The sequence below is a fragment of the Pseudophryne corroboree genome, chromosome 6 (assembly GCF_028390025.1).
Source record: "Pseudophryne corroboree isolate aPseCor3 chromosome 6, aPseCor3.hap2, whole genome shotgun sequence".
Lineage (NCBI taxonomy): Eukaryota > Metazoa > Chordata > Amphibia > Anura > Myobatrachidae > Pseudophryne > Pseudophryne corroboree.
Window position 1 is genome coordinate 389,874,697 of NC_086449.1, and position 14,884 is coordinate 389,889,580.

Consider the following 14,884-nt stretch of genomic DNA (forward strand, 5'->3'; position numbering starts at 1 on the left):
GGTGGACCTACTTGCTGGTCTGCATGGGCTGAATTTGCAATAATTTGCCTATGTGAGAACAACACTTCATATACGTGTTGTGCCTCTCTGGTAGTAAAGTGCAAAATGTGTGTGTGCCTACATACAGAAGTGCTTTAAGAGAGGAGGGGGCCTGTATGCAGGCTCCGATCGGGCCCCCTCCTCTCTGGCAGTGCAGTAGACTCTGGCATTGTGCCAGAGACTACTGTGCATGCACAGGTCTCTGGGAACATGGCGCCCGCGCTGCATTCCCAGGGACATCTTTATTGCGCATGCGTGAATCACCGGAACATGGGCGTGGTGGACATTTTCAAGTGATATTTGAGGCTCTGCAGTCAGCACCAGGCCGATGGAGTGGTGAGTATAATTAAATGGATGCAGGATATATGATGTGTGGGCCCCCTGGACACAGGGGCGCATGTGCACTGCACACCTTGCACCTATTATAGATGCCAGTGCCTACATAGCCACATAAGCATACTTTCACTTTCTGCTAATGCGCAGTGTGACTACACACAAAATACGCTCCACAAGCCTATGCAGTGCTTACTCTGCATCAGTTATTTTATGCCAACATTAGTGGGACCCTGAATTGTGCTATGCGTCCTCCTTAAACTCCTATAACTCAGCATTAACAGCTATCCGTCATTACTGGGCCACAGAACAGCAGTCTGCACTGAAATAGCAAACTGGGAGTTTGGTGAGACTGACAGATTTATTATGGCCCTGGCATGTAGTAGCACTGCTAATGACAGATAACACGTCATATTTACAGTTTATGCCTAATCTATGAAACATCTCCAAGGTAGAGCCCCCATTTTCCTGATATTGTTGGGACTAGCTGCAGTGTTCCAATGGTAGGGGGGAGGTTGGGAAGATAATGGAGGTAAGCAGTGGTAAATGGATGCCACACACCTGCGCTTGGCATCTAAACACTAGAAAGAGGAATTGGGGGCAGCGCAACAGTTGAGGAAGAACTGGGCATGCCCCCAGTGTGCTAAAAAAAAGCACACTGCGTGGTCACCCCACTCCCCCCGTCTGGCCACACCCTCTTTTTGGACACATGACTCTAGCATGTCCCTCTCTCCATCTCATGAATGTTGGGAGGTATGCCAAAATATTCACATATCGCACACAAGACACTGCAAGCACTTTAATTCATGTACTCATAGGGGTGAGTCAAACATTGCTCATTTTAGGACCTATTATTCAATATTTGCAGCATATTCCCTACAAATATTAAGTATCCTCCTAATATATGAAGGACTGATCCCAGCAGATACTGTATCTCTAATATGTTCTGCTGCTGCTCTTACCAGACAGTTCCAACATTGGCTGCCTGTACTTTGCCAAATCCAATCTGAAATACTGAAAGAAGCAGAGCATTTAACAATACACACATCTTTTTCCTTGTTTCAAAATATGTCACAGCACAATCTCTCTGCTCTGGTCATGATCTGCGCCTTTCATTCACATTCAGTGCTACTTCCCTTGCCTCCAAAACCTGCAAGGTTCATTTAAAGCCAACCTCTTCAAGCGTATACAATTCTCAGACCACTTTTATAAGCCAATTGGGTTATTCTATATATTGCCACTCCTGTGCACAGTTAACTCACCTAATATCTGTCCTCAGTAGTAGGGCATATTATTGGGGTTCCCAGTCAGGAGCACAGGTGAATATATCAGTACGTCTTATTAGAATCAGTGATAAATCTACCTGTGTTCCCTAGAAGAAATCTGTAAAACATGTTCTGTTTATATCTGAGACTAGTTTCCAATCACTGGTATATTTCATTATTCATTGAAATTTCATGCCCTATTTATTCTCCCTATCTCCCAAATTTACACTTGTTAAACTAATTATATAACAACTTCATTATACAGACGTAAATGGCACCGTAATTGTTGTAGGTAAGCGCTGCGTAAGTATTGCATCACATCCGTTTTCCAGGTAGTTGTTAAAAAAATAAAAAATTCAAACGTTGATCAACAAAAAAGTGCCCTGAAAATCACAGTAAATCTTTTGTCAGGATAATAGGACCTGAAACAATAATCAGACAAATTTGTTACCAGATACTGGCTTATTTTTGTTCAAAGTATCACAGACCTTGACAAAAACAATGGACTGATTGTTCACTTGTACAGAGAACTCACTACAGCAAAACCAGGATCTGGCATATAAAGGTGACCACTTCAGTGTACAGTGACTGTTTAAACTCAAAGGCTGCCAAGAGGTATTCATAGGTGGTGAGTCAGTTAGGGTGTGCTCCTAACTTACTGCGATGTTAGAACACTTTTAGTAATTGAGAATGTTAACACTTTCTCTGCTTAAAATTCTTTACTTACTAATATCTGCCTGTTAATAGCAACTGAATCAATGCAACTATTTGGGTATGGTCAGAATGTAAGCTCTCACGAGCAGGGCCCTCTTTCCTCTCATGTGTGTTTTCCTCTTTTAGACTATCTTCTACTCCAACAGCACCTAACCCTTGGTTTCTTCCACCCTGATGATTATTTAAGTGTCCTGTCCCCTGATGCAGCAATGTTAATATACCATGTATTTGTCCTACATTGTCTTGTACTGTAAGTCAGTGGTTCTTAAACTGTGTGCCGTGGCACCCTAGGGTGCCTCAGGACACTTGCAGGGGTGCCTTGGATTGGTGGTCCTGGACCAATTAAAATGTATGGTCAATGTAATAAGCAAAACCAGTGCTGGTGGCTGTCAATCAAAAATTATGTGGACAAACAGAAGCAAATCTTGTCCCTCACCACACAATTAAACCTAAGGATGACCTATAAACACAATTTAGTATTTCTTTCTAAATTTCTCAATAAAATACTTTTGGCCTAGGGGTGCCGTGAAAAAAATGATGATGCTCTAGGGCGCCGTGATTCAAAAAAGTTTGGGAACCTTTGCTTTAAGTCATTGTTTTCTTGTTTTGCACATTTGTTTATGTACATTGGGGGTAATTCTGAGTTGATCGCAGCAGGATTTTTGTTAGTAGTTGGGCAAAACCATGGGGGTCATTCCGAGTTGTTCGCTCGTTGCCGATTTTCGCAACGGAGCGATTAAGGCAAAAATGTGCATGTGCATGGTTTGCAGTGCGCATGCGGTTAGTATTTTAACACAAAACTTAGTAGATTTACTCACGTCCGAACAAAGATTTTTCATTGTTGAAGTGATCGTAGTGTGATTGACAGGAAGTGGGTGTTTCTGGGCAGAAACTGGCCATTTTCTGGGAGTGTGCGGAAAAACGCAGGCGTGTCAGGGAAAAACGCGGGAGTGTCTGGAGAAACGGGGGAGTGGCTGGCCGAACGCTGGGCATGTGTGTGACGTCAAACCAGGAACAAAACTGACTGAGCTGATCGCTATTTGTGAGTAAGTCTCGATCTACTCAGAAACTGCTAAGAAATTTCTTTTCGCAATTCTGCTAATCTTTCGTTCGCAATTCTGCTAAGCTAAGATACACTCCCAGAGGCCGGCGGCCTAGCGTGTGCAATGCTGCTAAAAGCAGCTAGCGAGGGAACAACTCGGAATCACCCCCCATGTGCACTGCAGGAGAGGCAGATATAACATGTGCAGAGAGAGAGAGATTTGGGTGTGGTGAGTTCAATCTGCAATCTAAATTGCAGTGTAAAAATAAAGCAGGCAGTATTTACCCTGCACAGAAACAAAATAACCCACCCAAATCTAATTCTCTCTGCAAATGTTATATCTGCCCCACCCCCCCTGCAGTGCACATGGGGGGTCACTCCGAGTTGTTCGCTCGCAAGCTGCTTTTAGCAGCTTTGCACACGCTAAGCCGCCGCCTACTGGGAGTGAATCTTAGCTTATCAAAATTGCGAACGAAAGATTAGCAGAATTGCGAATAGACACTTCTTAGCAGTTTCTGAGTAGCTTCAGACTTACTCGGCATCTGCGATCAGTTCAGTGCTTGTCGTTCCTGGTTTGACGTCACAAACACACCCAGCGTTCGCCCAGACACTCCTCCGTTTCTCCAGCCACTCCCGCTTTTTTCCCAGAAACGGCAGCGTTTTTTCACACACACCCATAAAACGGCCAGTTTCCGCCCAGAAACACCCACTTCCTGTCAATCACACTCCGATCAGCAGAACGAAGAAAAAACCTTGTAATGCCGTGAGTAAAATACCTAACTGCATAGCAAATTTACTTGGCGCAGTCGCACTGCGGACATTGCGCATGCGCATTAGCGACTAATCGCTCCGTTGCGAGAAAAAAATAACGAGCGAACAACTCGGAATGACCCCCATAGTTTTGCCCAACTGCTAAAAAATTTGCTGCTGCAATCAACTCTGAATTAGGCCCATTGTTAGGTGCTGCGGAACCCTGGCGGCGCCACCATATAAATAAATGATGACAATAATAATAATAATAATAATAATAATAATAAGATTATTGCGATTTACCCTAACTGATAACATATAGAAAAGGTACAACTTAGTGAATAATGAAAAGACATAACTGAGACGGTGCAAAGGATACTGCAGTGTTAGTATAGATAATGTATACATTGTTTAAAGAATTCGAATAATAACATTAAAAGGTAAAACCATCTTGAAAAAAAAGTTCTAATAAAGCTATAGTAATAATTGCCCATAGCATAATTTTGTGTGTTTTATTACCATTATATCAGTAATAATACTTATAACCTGTCCCGATTTAGGCGCAACAGTCCTGATTTATCCCACAGATTGGAAGTGTGGATGTCCAACTAAAAAGGGTAGCCTACTAAGTATGTGTTTAAAATACCACCCGACGGGATCCCGGCAGCCGCAATACCGACGCATACCACTGTTGGGCCCTTCATGCCCTGTTCCTGGTCCAACACTGAATGCAAGCACTTTTGGAGTATGCATATGCACTATAATGGTGCAGCTTTAAAAACACATACAAAGAGATTCAGCTGAAAAGAGCTTTCAATAAGCAGATTAACTAGGGAATCCCAACTAAAATAATAATAAAGAAAAAGGAAAAATAACATATGAGCTATCTTTATTTAGGGGCACTCACAAGGGACAGAATGATATGTATGTAACACTAGGTGACTCATCGCGCCCTACGGGTGCTCTTCACACCGTCACAAGGGGCTACGCCCCCTTATCCCCTGCACGCCTTTCTGGTGTTCAATATTTGTATTATATGGAGTATTACCTGCATTTCTAGTTTTGTTAGTGGTTAAATATTACAGGACGAAATGGCATCCAATAATGAAGGTGGCATAGTCCGTTGTGACGGGGAGGGGGCGGGGCAGTGGGCGCCGTGGATGGGGGAGGGGGTCCGGATGGGCTGTGGATGGGGGAGGGGCGAGGGTGCCGCGGGTGGTGGAGTGGCGGGTGCGGGGCCGTTGTGGATGGGGGAGTGGTTCTGGAGGTGCTACGGGTGGGGTAGGGGCAGGTGTGGGGTTGCCGCAGGTGGTGTAGGGGGTCCTGACACCATTTTATGCCCCACACACAATAATGCCTATTGCAAATGATGCCTTACAGTAAGGCTACTAATTACTTTTAAATTACCTGCCTGTTGTCAGGGGTCTCATGCTCATTGCCAGGGGTCTCCAGCATCTTGGCAGGGGCTTCATGCACGCTGTCAGGGGTCTCCTGCGCGATGCCAGGGGTTTAATGTCCGTTGCCAGGGGTTTCATGTGCATTGCCAGGGATTTCATGCACGTTGCCAGAGCCGGCCCTAGGCATAGGCAGATGCCTAAGGCATTTGGAATGCCTAGGGGCACAAGCAGATTGTGCTGATTAAAATGATATGCGGCATGCCTATATTCTATGTGTGACCAGCTGTATCTGCATATGAAATGCTACGTTACAGTGTATTTCTGAAAATCACTGTAACGTAGCATTTCATATGCAGATACAGCCATACGGCCACAGTCGCACACAGAATATAGGCATGCTACATATCATTTTAATCAGCAAAAGCTGCTTATGTGTGCTTGTCAAATAGCTATGAAAATAAGATGAATGTTCTGCAAAAAAGGCGCCCAACGTTAGCAGAACTGGACAGGAGCTGCATGACATATTGAGGCAAGATGTATGAGGACACATCTGTATCCAACAAAGGCAGAGGTCACAGTGTTAGCGGCCATGTGAGTCCTGTGCGTGGGTAGGTTCATTGTGCAATAGTGTTCGGATTATGTGTAAGGGGCATTATGTGTGTCATGTGTATAAATGCATAAATAATGTGCAACATGTGTAAGGGGCATTATGTGTGTCATTATGTGTATAAGGGCATCAATAATGTGCGGTATATGTGTAAGGAACATTATGTGTATTAGTGCATTAATAAAGGTTGGCATAATGTGTAAGGTGCATTATGTTTATAAGGACATTAATAATGCGTATCATATGTGTAAGGGACATTACTGTGTGATATTATGTGTATAAAGGCATTACTAATGTGTGGCATTAGGTGTATAGGTGCTCTACTGTGTGGCGCAATGTATAGAAAGGGCACTACTGCATGGTCTAATGTGACTAAAGAGCAGTATGATGTGGTGTAATGTGAATAAGAATCATTTTAGTGTGATATAATGTGAATAAGGGGCACTAATGTGAGGAGTAATGTATAAAAGTTAAAGTGGTACTACTGTGTGATGTACCATGAAGAAGGGACACTATTGCATGATATAATGTAAATAAAGTTGCACTACTGTGTGGTGTAATTTGAATGGGGGTACTATTGTGTGGCCATGCCCCTTGCCAAAAGAACCCCTTTTTCGGCTGTGTGCCTAATGTGTGCACTGTTCCTATTTAAAATATAGGGGATAGGGGCATCAATGGGTGATGGTGCTGGGAAAGGGGTGCAGGGTCAGAGGCGGAACAAGCAGCGGTGCTAGGGGGCACCAGTCAAAATCTTGCCTAGGGCATCATATTGATTAGGGCCAGCTCTGCACGTTGCCAGGGGTTTCATGAGCATTGCCAGGGGTTTAATGTCCGTTACCAGGGGTTTCATGTCCATTGCCAGGGATTGCATGCGCGTTGCCAGGGGTTTAATGTCCATTGACAGTGGTTTCATGTCCGTTGCCAGAGGTTTCATGCGCATTGCCAGGGAATTCATGCACATTGCCAGGGGTTAAGTGTCCATTGCCAGGAGTTTAATGCGCGTTGCCAGGGGTTTAATGTCCCTTTCCAGGGGTTTCATGCGCGTTGCCAGGGGTTTAATGTCCGTTGTCAGGGGTTTCATGCGCATTGCCAGGGGTTATATGTCCGTTCCCAGGGGTTTAATGTGTGTTGACAGGAGTCTCCTGGGCATAGCCCCAGTAAAGTATGGGAGGGTGGGTGCGGGCATAAATAATTATACTGCTAGCCTCCACAGCCCCCGCAGTGGATTGAGATGCGCTGGGGGCTGCGGAAGTGCTTCCGTACATTGCAGTGTAAAAACAAAAACCTTAAACTGGCTGCCGCCGAGGAGACAGGCACTAGAGGTCAAATGTGACCTCTAGCGTCTGTCTCCTCCTTGGCGGCGCCCATTTTTGGTGGTTCTTTTAACACAGCAATGTACGGAAGTGCTTCCACAGCCCCCAGCGCATCTCAAACTACTGCGGGGGCTGCAGCGTCTAGCGTTACTGGGTGGCTGGTTCCGTGGGTGCTCCTCGTTGCCCATGGGTGCTCAGGCCCGGGAGCACCAATGGATATATATTAGCCCAGATGTGTGACTCTGACTCCCCCCAGCATTATACACTGAGTCACAGAGTCACAGATCTGGGCTAATATATAGGAGATGGTCATTATTAGACTTTCCAATTTATGCCTGTTTTTTTAGGGTGAAAAGGGTCCCATTTTAGGGTGATATCACATGGTATCTGGTATAAGTTCCTGGACCCATGTGTTATCGCAGATCCGCGGGCTGCTTATCGTGGATAAGTGCCAACATCAGGGCATTAGGACGTCAGCACTGGGGCTAATAAGATAGCCCGCTGCGAACCTACCACTGCTAAAAAGATTTCCATCCCAAGCTCTACAAGAGCCACCGCCTCCAGTACACATCAACAAAGTTGGAAAATATGCATTAATTGTGACTTTTTGTAGTACTAGTAACACCTTTGTGTTTCCCCAATATTTACACTTGAAAATTTGGACAAAACAATCTCAGCCATTGATCAACAAAACCCCAGCAAGAACTATCTAAAACTCCATACAGATGTACCAAATATGGAATCCTTCAGATTGTACACTTGAATTATACATTATGCATATGTTATACAGTAGTATATTGCATAGGACTATGGTGTATTTTCTACAGAGTATTGCTATTATTAATCTGGTACATTAGCATGCATACACCACCAGCAGTACAGTATTTACAGTACTGAGACTTTGGATAGGTCTGGCTTTTCTGGGTCATGGTGGCTGGAGAGGGTGTGGCAATGGCCCCTGGTATACATTACTATGATGTATGTGAAGCAACATGCTCAATGGGGTGCATGATTGTAGCATTATGGGGGGGGGGGTGTTACAGAGTCAAGGTCCTAGATAATCTGTAACTGATCTCCTTCTTTTGGCACTTCCACCGCCACCCAGGAACATAAGGAAAAGTTATTATTTTGGCATAAATGACCCTTGGTGAGTGTGAGTGGGTGATAAGCGCTACACCACTGCCTGGTCTTACGGAACTCATCTTTTTCACTATAGAAATTTACAGTTGAGGTCTAGTGTAAAACGTAGTGCTGCATGCACTTTCTGTGCTTAGTGTAGGCTGGCTGTGTGGCTTCTATTAATGCTGGCAATTGACTGTCAGAACCTGACATCACTACAGTACTTTATGACGTCTTGTTCCCTGACAACGAGTTGAGGAGAGGTTCCAAGCCACAGCCCGAAATCACTGTAGAGTGTTGCAAGTGCAACTCGCACACACATACAGTAGCCACTGCTGGCAGGGACACTCAGTATGTGAGTCCATGCTGCTGCCCAGTGGCAGGTCCCTAAGTCCTCAGGGACCCTGATGCAGTGCACCTGCTGCACCGCTGGTAGTTCTGCACTTGGTAACATGGGTGTTTGCTCTGAGAGACACACGTGAAGAAGGAAAGAGGCTATTATACCATTGCAGGAGAGAAAGTTGGTGTTACCTGCACTGAAAGAGAACTGGGAGTTACAGTAACAGTCAATATTTGATCTAAAAATAAAACAGATCCCTTCTCTTGTGTTTACAGACCTGGACACACGTCAGCAGGACAAAAATAAGTGAACATTATAACAATGGGCAGGATGTAATGGAGTCTGAGTTCGCTCGACATTTGGGATGTCAGCCAAACTCTGACCTTTTTTTTTTTAATGGGCAATCATTTACAAGGCATGGTTATGTAAGCCGTGCCTTGTAAATGATTGCCCCTTTTAAAAAAAAGTCTGTATTCGGCCAGCTTCCCAAACGTCAGGTGAACTCGGACTCCATTACGTCCCACCCATAGTATACTATACCAGTTGAGTGTCTAATAGATGCAGTGGTGCAAGTAAAAATATTTTCTTAGTGGTACGGAGTGCAGGAAAAATGGGCGTGGTCTTGCGTTGTCAGGGGGTGTGGTCAAATGCCACTAGTGGGAGTGGCTTCATGACACTAGCGGCGTGGCCACATGACACAGCCTCTTATCTTTGCACTCTAGAGACAAGGCTAGAAATATATAGTACTGCCCCCAGTATAATAGAAATATATAGTAATGCCCCAATTTAATAACAATATATAGTAATGCCTCCATTATAACAGGAATATGTACTGTAATAGTGCCCCCTGGTATAACAGAAATATTATACCAGAATATAGAAATATATAGTATTGCCCTTATAATAATATACATATATATAGTAGTGTCCTGTCCATGTTATATTAGAAATTAATCGTGCAGGCATTGTGGTGTTAAAAGCCTGAGGCTACCACCCTTTTTCACACTGTTAAATTAACGGGGCTAATTTATTTTCCCCCATATTGAGTATTTACACCTGCCCTAGCAGACATATAATATGTACATAATTGCTTGTCTGTTTGAGCCACATTTACGTTAAAACATCCTCAGTGAACTTTTACCACCACATTTAGTCTCTCTGGCTGTAAGGTTTGGTATGTGCAAAATGCATGTGGGCAGAGCCGGTCATAGGCATAGGCAAACTAGGCAATTGCCTAGGGCATTTGATATGCCTAGGGGCATCAGCAGCTTCTGCTGATTAAAATGATATGCGGCATGCCTATATTCTGTATGTAGCATTTCATATGCAGATACAGCCACAGTCTCACACAGTATATAGGCATGCTGCATATCAGTTTAATCAGCAAAAGCTGCTTGTGCATCCTAGCCACATAGCAATGCAAATAAGATGCATTTTCATTAAAAAAAAGTGCCCAACGTTAGCATTGATGCAAGATTTGTGAGGAAACATCTGTATCCAAGCAGAGGCAGAGGTCACAGTGTTAGTGGAAGTGTGAGTGCTGTGTGCATGTGAGTAGGTTGGTTGTGCAGTAGTGTTCAGAATATGTGTAAGGAGCATTATGTGTGTCATGTAAAAATGCATTAATAAAGGGCCACTATGTGTGTCATTATGTGTATAAGGGCTTTAATAACGTGCGGCATATCTGTAACAGGGTACTACTGTATGTGTGTCATTATGTGTATAGGGGCACTAATAATGTGCAGCAAATGTGTAGGGGGCACTATGTGTGTCATTATGTGTATAAGGGCATTAATAATGTGCGGCATATGTGTAAGGGACATTATGTGTAAAAGGGCATTAATAAAGGTTGTCATAATGTGTAAGGTGCATTATGTTTATAAGGACATTAATGTGTCTCATATGTGTAAGGGGCATTACTGTGTGGAATTGTGTATAAATGCATTACTAATGTGTGGCATTATGTGTATAAGGTGCTCTACTATGTGGCGTTGCATATAAAAAAAGCACTACTGTGTCGTCTAATGTGAATAAAGAGCAATAAGGTGTGGTGTAATGTGAATAAGGAGCAGTTCAGTGTGATGTAATGTGAATAAGGGGCTCTACTGTGAGGAATAACGTTCATAAGGTAAAGTGATACTACTGTGGGATGTAATATGAATTATGGACACTATCGCAAGATAAAATGTGAATAAAGTTGCAGTACTGTGTGCGTGGCGTAATTGGAATTGGGGTTACTATTGTGTGGCCATGCCCCATCCCAGCAAGAAGATGCCCCTTTTCGGGCTGTGCGTCAAATGTGCAAACTGTTCCTATTTAAAATATAGGGGGTACAAGGACTGCTATGGGTGAGGGGTGATGGTGCTGGGAAAGAGGTGCAAGGTCAGAGGCAGAACCAGCGGTGGTGCTAGGGGGCACCAGCCAAAATCTTGCCTAGGGCATCATATTGGTTAGGGCCGGCTCTGCATGTGGGCCACGTAGACATACAGGCGTGAGTTCACTTTCTGAGCATGCTCACAGTGAAATTATACAAGGCACAGTAAGCAAACTGGAGAGTACTCTCTGAACATCGACCACTATGTTTTTTTGAAAGATGAAGGTATGTATGGATTCTAATATCCAGAATAGCTGGAACTTAAGTCATTAGGGAAGATGTACTAAGTAGTGAAAAGAGCATAGAAGTGAGCCAGTGGAGAAGTTGCCCATGGCAACCAATCAGCTGCCCTGTATCATTTTATAGTATGCAAATTATAAATGTTAATTATAATCAGTGCTGATTGGTTGCCATGGGCAACTTCTCTACTGGCTCACTTCACTCTTTTCACTGCTTAGTAAATCTCCACCATCCTCTTAAGAATAAGTGGCTCATGTAATTATTTTAGTAAAATTGTGTTGGCAAAATCATATCGTCTGCTGTAATCACTGAAACATTGCTTGATCTACTTACTGTATGTGCCTAATTAAGATATAATAATAAAAATAACACTATTGAAAAAAATAAAAAATGTCAGTGCTAAAGTATATTTGTCTCAGCAGTTTTATTTCCCTGAAATTCACAGCTGTCATAACACCTACTTTACCTTAACCACATTCTTTTGGGATGCTTGATGGTCGTTTTAAACATATTCGGCAGGATGTAATGGAGTCCAGAGATGCAAGTTTCTGGCTAATAATTTTTTTTAAAGGGTTAATCGCTTACAATGTAATACCATGACTTGTAAGTGATTGTCCTTTTAAAAAAACATCCAAGATCAGCCGACAACTCGCACCTTCGGCGATCTTGGACTCCATTAGATCCCGCCAATTATTACTTATATGGCTATTAAAATAAGGAGGTTAAAGCATGATACTAATACCTACAAAAAGCAATAGCAACATGTTATTATGCGTATCTGTCATACTCCAGTGACGACTTCCTGGAAAAATACCCATGCAGCTGTCAGCAAGCACTTTCCTCTTGTAAGCTCAATTTAAATTATAAAGCTCACACTAATTTTACTAATGCTAGCCATACATCAGACCAACTTTTCTCCAACACTCCAAACTTCCAACCATCCAACTTGTCTGTTCAACTAAAACAGTGCCCCACAGGGGCGTGGCCTGACGGGATATGGAGTAGGACGTGTTTCTCCTAGCTCCCCAGCCGACTACATCCTGAATATATCCTGCACCCCCTGAGTGACTGCACAAGTGGCCCTACACGGTACCTCAATATCTGCTGCCCGTTCTGGACCTCACTTTGGGAGGATACAGTGCCTGGTGTCCCTGCTGAATCCGTTGGAAGGGGTGAGCTGCCCCAGATCTGCATGCAGCCGGCGCCATCTTGAATGCTGCTGCGGGGGAACTCCACCATCCGCCTCCTACCCGGCTTGCCTGATATACCCCGCGACCGGTGAGTGGACAGAGCGGGGGCCCCACCACCCGAACAGCGCCTCAGTTTGCTCCTCTCCCCCGCTGGATGACCAGGGCGCTTGTCGCGGCCGTGCTGTGCAGAGAAGCCGCCGGGCGCCATCTTGCGATTGGCGGGCGGGCGCACACACACGGAGCTCCGCTGCCCGCTCCTGACAGCGCTAGACATATATTGAAGAGGCCTGGGAGCTGACCGAAGGGCACTTCCCCCTGTCCAATACTGGAGCCCTTGCACCCCTAAGAACACACTACCAGCTGTGCTGACTGTGGAGGATCCCGGGCGCCATCTTGGGATTGGCAGCAGGCTCAGTTCTGTTCCTATCCATACCCCCCCTGCTGGAAGTGCCTGGTAACTGACGCCTGCTAAAGTGAAAACCTGCTTTGCTTTGCCTCAGGAAAGTGCTGGCTGTTAAGGAGGGAAAGTGCCTGACTCCCTGATCCTGATTACAGCTTCCACACCCATAGTGCCGACACGCAGCAACACAATCAACAACACTGGTCCTTTTATATATATATATAATTGTCCCGTGCCTCTTGGCCTTCACACGGCGCGCTGGTGCCTGCGCCCCTTCTCTTGGTCTGCATTGCTTTGATACATAATTAGAAAAAATAATACGGCGGCACTGTGTTGTCCAAGATGGTGAAAGGCCGCCAACAAAACGCGGCGGCGGGCGCAATGGAGAAGTTTGTCCGTAACCCCGGTCCCCAACAACAGAGGAGGGAAATTACGCAAACTGAGTCTTCGCCCCCCTCTCCTGCACACAGCTCTGCCTCATCTGAACCGCCTGATGCTGCGTTACAAAGAGTGTTGGACGCCGTGACAGCTAGTGAGGCCCGATTGGCTGACAAAATTGGGCAGGTGCAGTCTGATCTCTCCATTATCCATCAGGACCTGCAACGGGTGAGAGAGAGGGTGGGTGAGGCCGAAACCCGTATCTCCAATGTCGAGGATACTATCACTCCACTGGGACGGCGTACTGATACTTTGGAGTCTCAGATGACTGATGTGCACAAAAAACTGACGGATATGGAGGGACGCTTACGTCGCAATAATGTCCGTTTCATTGGTTTGCCCGAGAAGGAGGAAGGCTCATCTCCTGAGGAATTTCTAGAAACATGGCTTCGGAAGGCATTTGGTCCCGATGAATTCTCACCTCATTTCACCATAGAACGAGCTCATAGGGTTCCGATGCGCCCATTGCCCCCGGGGGCTCCACCTCGTACCTTCATCGCGAAGTTCCTTCACTTCCGCGACCGGGATACTGTTCTGAAACTTGCTCGCACGAAAGGCCCCCTAAAATGGAACGGGTCGCCAATATCGGTCTTCCCAGACTTTGCGGTGGAGGTGCAGAAAGATAGAGCGCAATTCCTGCCTGTTAAGAGGAGACTCCGGGAACTTGATTTGCCGTACGCCATGCTCTTTCCATCACGATTAAGAGTGGTAGCTGATGGCGAGACTAAATTTTTTGCGACTCCTCGAGAGGCGATGGTATGGCTGGATAGACGCTTCCCGGCGAGACGGGCTCTGGCTGATCCGTGATTAATTCCTGTGACTATGGGTGCAAGAGATTTTATGTACAGGATAAGATTATCTGCATATATATTGGGGGGATGCAGGATGTGAAAAATGTTTAAATATCTCAGCGCTGCTCCTTGGGGGTGGGGGGGTGGTGGGGGGGATAAGTGCCTACCCTATTTTCTATCATGGTACTTTTCTCACGCAGGCCTATCACTGTGTGCATATCGCTGGGATGCTGGGGAGGGGTGAGCTGGGGGGAGAGGAGGAATATATTAGCGGCCTGAATATGCACGATCATATTTTGTTCTTAAGTCCCGGGGGGTGACTTTGTATGCTTTGCCCCCTTCTTTTTATTGTAAGGGGGCGATTTCGTCTAATGGCTGGGGATATTTTGTTTGTGTTTTGTTCTCTTTATCTTAAGGCCATTACGTAATTGGCTCCACCCAGGGTGAAACGGGTTGTGTACTCTGGGTTTGAGCCGGTGTTAGGTTAAGGGATCCAAGTATGCTGCAGGTTGGGAGTAGTGTACAGGGAGGG

The 14,884-nt window shown here is 45.1% G+C and overlaps 1 protein-coding gene across 1 annotated transcript in view; it reads left to right on the plus strand.

Annotated features, from left to right (window-relative positions):
- Positions 1–2,186: 2,186 nt before the first annotated feature.
- Positions 2,187–14,884, plus strand: part of LOC134935313 (probable serine/threonine-protein kinase dyrk2) — a 169,360-nt gene continuing 156,662 nt past the window's right edge. Inside the window, exon 1 of the mRNA XM_063930460.1 lies at positions 2,187–2,265. The gene's annotated coding sequence lies outside the window, so the exon portion shown is untranslated. The remainder of the gene's footprint in view (positions 2,266–14,884) is intronic.